The sequence below is a fragment of the Wyeomyia smithii genome, chromosome 3, assembly GCF_029784165.1.
Source record: "Wyeomyia smithii strain HCP4-BCI-WySm-NY-G18 chromosome 3, ASM2978416v1, whole genome shotgun sequence".
NCBI classification, from domain to species: Eukaryota; Metazoa; Arthropoda; class Insecta; order Diptera; family Culicidae; genus Wyeomyia; species Wyeomyia smithii.
In genome coordinates this window covers 275,052,384-275,058,228 of record NC_073696.1, presented here as the reverse complement: position 1 = coordinate 275,058,228, position 5,845 = coordinate 275,052,384, and positions in this window count along the sequence as shown.

The following is a 5,845-nucleotide window of genomic DNA, read 5'->3' as shown; positions in this document are numbered from 1 at the left end:
AACAAAGTTTTTCGTATATTAGAGCAATTTGGTACAAAACACACATGAAATTATTAGATTAATTGGTTCATTAGAATATACGTTGTTTAAAACATATGTTAAAAGTTTGAGTAAAATTTGGGTTTTTGTAGAAAAAGGTAATTTAAAATTTTTAATTTTCTATGTAATTTTTTGGAGTTTTATGAAGACTTATCAACGTATGTCATAGCAATTAGGTTCAAAAATATACTGGAAAAACTTAGTTTGATTATTCAGTTGTACACACTTAAGTAAAAAAATATTTTTTTCATTTTGTTAGAAAAAAAATGGTTAATATTAGCAATAAATTGGTTTTCGCGTGTATCGATGTTTTTTTACCAACCCAAAGTTTTTTTCTGAAATTTATTTTGTTTACCCATTACAACATCGCTGAAACAGGTACTAGACGAAGCAAATATTTGCTATTTTTCAATACAGATTTTATTTGCAAATAAAATCGTACCGAAAATAGCAAATATTTGCGTCGTCTAATACCTGCTTAAGAGACTTAGCGATTATTCATGTGAACTTAACCTTAACCTTAACCTTACTTAACCGAATATAAAAATGAATTATTATCCCAAAAATGATTCCCAGTGTTTGTTTTATGAAAACACGGCCATGAAACACCACACGCAAACTTCTCTCACCATACACAAATATAACTGCCAGATCTAAACAAATGGTTTGAGCTTGCATTTGGGCATTTACTCGCCAGTTAGGCCGTTTACATACTGGCGCGTCCTGCGTTGCGGAGACGGTTCGCCTTGCCGTGAGTTAATGTACAGCGCTAAGCAGAGCTGTACATTAACCCACGGCAAGGCGAACCGTCTCCGCAACGCAGGACGCGCCAGTATGTAAACGGCCTTACAGCCGAAGTAGAAGCTGTGTACCGGATATGTCGGCATACAGCATAAACAAATGGAGGTTCTCATGGTCGAACTTTACAACACTGCAGTCAGGTGTTTCATACACGAAATTGCATTGAGTTAACCGTCAATCTCACAACTACTCCCACGCATAAACCCGCAATCTCACAAATATTATCATACTCTTGAATCATGCGGCTCATATGTCTTTTATGGCTGACTGATTCTAGTTCATTCCTTTGAGTCGGTCTGATTGCTTGTGTATGTGGAGGAAACAAGGTTTTATGTGTGCTTTATAGTTCTGAAGTTTTATTCAAGTGTTTTACGAAGAAGCGAGCTTGTCTAACGAGGAAGTTCATAAGATCGATTTAGTGAGTTTGTTCATACAACCTAGAACAGAAAATGTTATAAATGATTGCATTTAATTGATCAAGCACCGTTTTAAAACAGTTTTTAACAAACAAGATCATAGAGAATTGTATCAACATTTGCTGGCTCTACAATCGAGATTTGCTAAATCGTTTCGTCTTCAGTAGTTTTGTTTGAATTGAATTGCTTTACAACTTTACTGAAAAAACCATATCTCTTGAATGCTCCTATCAAAAGTTAAATTCGTGCGCAATCTCTGCGGACAAATCGCGAACTAACTCTCAAAGCCATAAGAAGCGTTTTACTATTATGTGCATCTTTGCTGAAAACAGTAATCGTTTATCTCGTTCCACAAACGAGTTATTTACGTTTATTCGAAAACCAAGACATTTGCCTTATTTTACGTGGTTCATAAACAGCCCCATGTCAGTACAAAACTTTTTTTTATATGTTATAATCATCTGCAATGGAAAACCAACAATTTGGCACAAAAAAATGAATTTTGGCCGGAAATTTCAATTTTCCGACCATTGTGCATTGTCGGTTTTTCGATATCTGATACCTACGTTACTCTTCGTCACCAGGTAAGCATCTTGTGATTCAAATCATTGGGTTGCTATGTTTTAGAAACATTTTTTATATTTTTCGAAATTTCGCGAAATTTCGCGAAATTTGGAGACCAATTTCGTTTCGTCTCGAGAACTCGAAATCCACCTTGATTTCGTTTCGACTAATTTGGCGAAACCGAAATTAAGGGTTAATTTCGTTTCGTTTCGTTTCGACACCAGAAAAGCCAGTTTCGCACACCCTTAGCTCTTACAATATAGAACAGTACACACTCTTCAACCCTTTTTCTAAACAATGTAAGGACGTTGCCTGTCAAAAATTCTACTTATTCAAATTCCACAGGTTCTTTGACGGCCTAATTGGTATGCAAACCCTACACGAGTTAGGATGCATCGTGGACGCATCAATTAATAGTATCATATTGGACAACACCGTCATACCTCTAAAAAAAAGTTTCCCGATACGTTACAGTTGAATTTTCAAGAATCATCACCCAATATTTTTGTTCCGTCTGGATTATACAGCATCGAGCAAGGTAAAGCGAACTTGCTTTTTGTCAATGTGAACCGGGAACCCACAATAGCAACCATCGACTATGGAAGCATATTGGCCGAGGTAAACAATTTCGAGAGAGTAACTTTTCCATCTAAATATCCTTCCGAAGCAACCAAAGTAATTTGGCGGATTGAAGACGAGGTGCGATCTGATCACTTGAACGTAGAGGAACGCTCTAAATTAATCCAGATACTCCGAAAATTTCCCAAGGTTTACGTTTAAACATTCGATAAATACTTGTGATGAAATACCAATATATACTGAAAATTATAGATACCCTTTCATACACAAGGAAGAAGTGCAGAAACAAATCAGCAAAATGCTTAGCCAAAGCATCATCAGACCGAGTACATCGCCGTGGGCTTCCCCCATATGGATTGTACCGAAAAAGGCCGATGCATCAGGCAAGCAAAAGTGGCGGCTGGTCGTCGACTATAGGAAGTTGAATGCCAAAACTGTAGACGATAAATATCCTCTGCCGAATATTACAGGAATATTGGATAAATTGGGCAAGTGCCAATATTTTAGTACATTAGACCTAGCCTCTGGCTTCCATCAAATTGAAGTGAACCCCAGAGATGTACCGAAAACTGCATTTCAAGTTGAACATGGCTTATACGAATACCTGCGTATGCCATTCGGTCTTAAGAACGCACCGGCTACCTTCCAGCGTGTTATGGACCATGTGCTCAGAGAGCTTATTGGAAAATGTTGTCTAATTTACATGGACGACATTATTGTTTTTTCAACCTCCCTCCAGGAGCACATTGAGAATTTAGAAAAAATTTTAAAAGCTTTCGAAAAGGTGAATCTTAAATTACAACTTGACAAATGCGAGTTTCTCAAGAAAGAAGTCGCTTTTTTAGGCCACATAGTCACAGACCAGGGTGTTAAACCAAACTCCGATAAAATTGAAAGTATTAAAAAATGGCCCTTGCCAAAAAATCAAAAAGAACTCAAAGGATTTCTTGGAATTCTGGGATACTATCGGAGGTTTATCCGCGATTTTGCCAAGATTACTAAGCCCCTTACAGCTCAACTACGTAAAGGAGAAGTGGTCGAGCATACACCATTATTCGTTAAAACTTTTGAGAAGCGCAAGGAATTGCTCACGCAAAGCGACATCCTCCAATATCCTGATTTCAATTCACCTTTCGTCTTAACCACAGATGCAAGTAATTTTGCCCTCGGAGCAGTTCTATCCCAAGGCAGTGTAGGAAGAGACAGACCAGTTGCTTTTGCGTCTAGAACACTAACTAAGACCGAGGAGAGGTATTCCGCCATAGAAAAAGAGCTTCTGGCGATTGTCTGGGCGACGCAGTACTTCCGACCCTACTTGTTTGGAAGGAAATTTACCTTATATACAGATCACCAGCCACTAACCTATGCACTGAACCTGAAGTCGCCTAACACCAGGTTGGTTAAGTGGAGATTGAGGCTTCTAGAATACGATTTCGAAATCAAGCATCGCCCAGGGAAGCAAAACGTGGTAGCTGATGCCCTTTCCAGAATTACCCACGAGGTTAACGCGAACGAAGAGGATTCTACGGACGAGAATTCCTTGTATTCCGCCAACTCAGATCCGCCGAACCTCATTGAATGTACTGAGAGACCATTAAATTTTTGACGTTGACTAACGTCTATATCGAAGTTAGGCCCCTGAATTTGAAAATCTAGTAATTCAACCAGGGAAAACCAGAGAAAAGTGGTCAGGTTTTGAGCGCTTATTTTGCAGTCATCTATAATCAGGTTTTCGAGGTTTTGGCATCAATCGATCAGAAATTCTTTTACGGTTAAATTTATGTAACAAAAACAAACTATTGTTTGAGATACACTATTGAAAAATTGGTAATTAATATCGATTGTCTAAATCATACCGCGCAGCCAATCACTACCTCTCTTCCCAAGCACAGTCGACACTAACGGATACAATCGATCTGACTTTGTTGTTATTGTTGTTGTCACTTTCTGTTTCCGATGTTTATGCTGCTGCTAGCGGAAAAAACCTTGCAAATATGCATCTTTTTGTTGGTGTTAATTTTACGACAGCGGCCGGCGCCCCATCATTCTGATTCCAAAACCGCACCAGTGACATGCGGACGCTAGGTGATAGCAGCTGAAAGGAGGAAATACAAAATAGTACCGATCATCTCGTGCCGGTTTCACCCGTAATGCTGGTGGCTTTAGTAGTAAATGGCTATTGAAAAACACTTAAATGGCTGGAGTTCTGGACGGACTAACCAGGAAACTATAATCGGCAACTGGCACCTTTTGGTGCCTCGAAATTTTGGTACAAAAGCGGCTAATTGAATTTTCTGTTTTACCAAGTGCTGCTGCTAGCGGAAAAAACCTTGCAAAAATGCATGTTTGTGTTGGTGTTAATATTACGACAGCGGCCGGCGCAGCTTTCAAGAAACATTTGTCTCTACCATTCCATCATCTATGTAGCCCCTCCTTCTTTCTAATTATCTGACGAAACCTTGGTATAAAACGTATCGTTCGAACATTTCACCCCATCAGTTTCATTATTAAACCGTACCGGATACATACGGACGCTAGGTGTTAGCAGCTAAAAGGAGGAAAAACAAAATAGTTCCGGTCATCTCGTGCCGGTTTCACCTGTTATGCTGGTGGCTGTTAGTAATAAATAGCTACTGCGAAATACTAAAATGGCTGGAATTCTGGACGGACTACCAGTAAACGAGAATAATCGGCAACTGGTACCTTTTGGTGCCTCGCAGTTTTATAATAGAAGCGGTTAGTTGAATTTTCTGTTTAACAAAATGCTGCTGCTAGCGGAAAAAACCTTGCAAAAATGCATGTTTGTGTTGATGTTAATTTCACGACAGCGTTAGCAGCTGAAAGGAGGAAAGACAAAATAGTACCGGTCATCTCGTGCCGGTTTCACCCGTTATGCTGGTGGCTGTTGGTAATAAATAGCTACTGCAAAATACTAAAATGGCTGGACTTCTGGACGGACTAACCAGTAAACGAGAATAATCGGCAACTGGTACCTTTTGGTGCCTCGAAATTTTGTTACAGAAGTTTTGTAAAAGAAGCGTTGCAATTCCCTCTACTATTTGCTTCAATGGAATATTTTCTTTTATAAGAATACGGTAGTCAACGTCATGCGGTCGTGTCTTGAATACCACCCTCCTACTTTTTTTTTTCATAACCAAATTATTCTCAAAATAGGAGAGGATGAGTCAGAAGTATTCGAAACTGTTTTCCCAAAGGTTTATCGTCGAACAATAACTAAACTTCACTTCGAAGTCCCTGCCCTAATTAAGATATTCAAAGACCACATGGATACAAAAAAAACAAAATTGCATAATGTGTCCCGAAACAATGTTAACTTCAGTTCAAGAAGTCTATAGAGATTACTTCAGTAGATACAGAATATTTCGAGCAAAAATATCTCGGAGCATATTAATCGATATCCCTGACGAAGTTGAACTGAACCTACT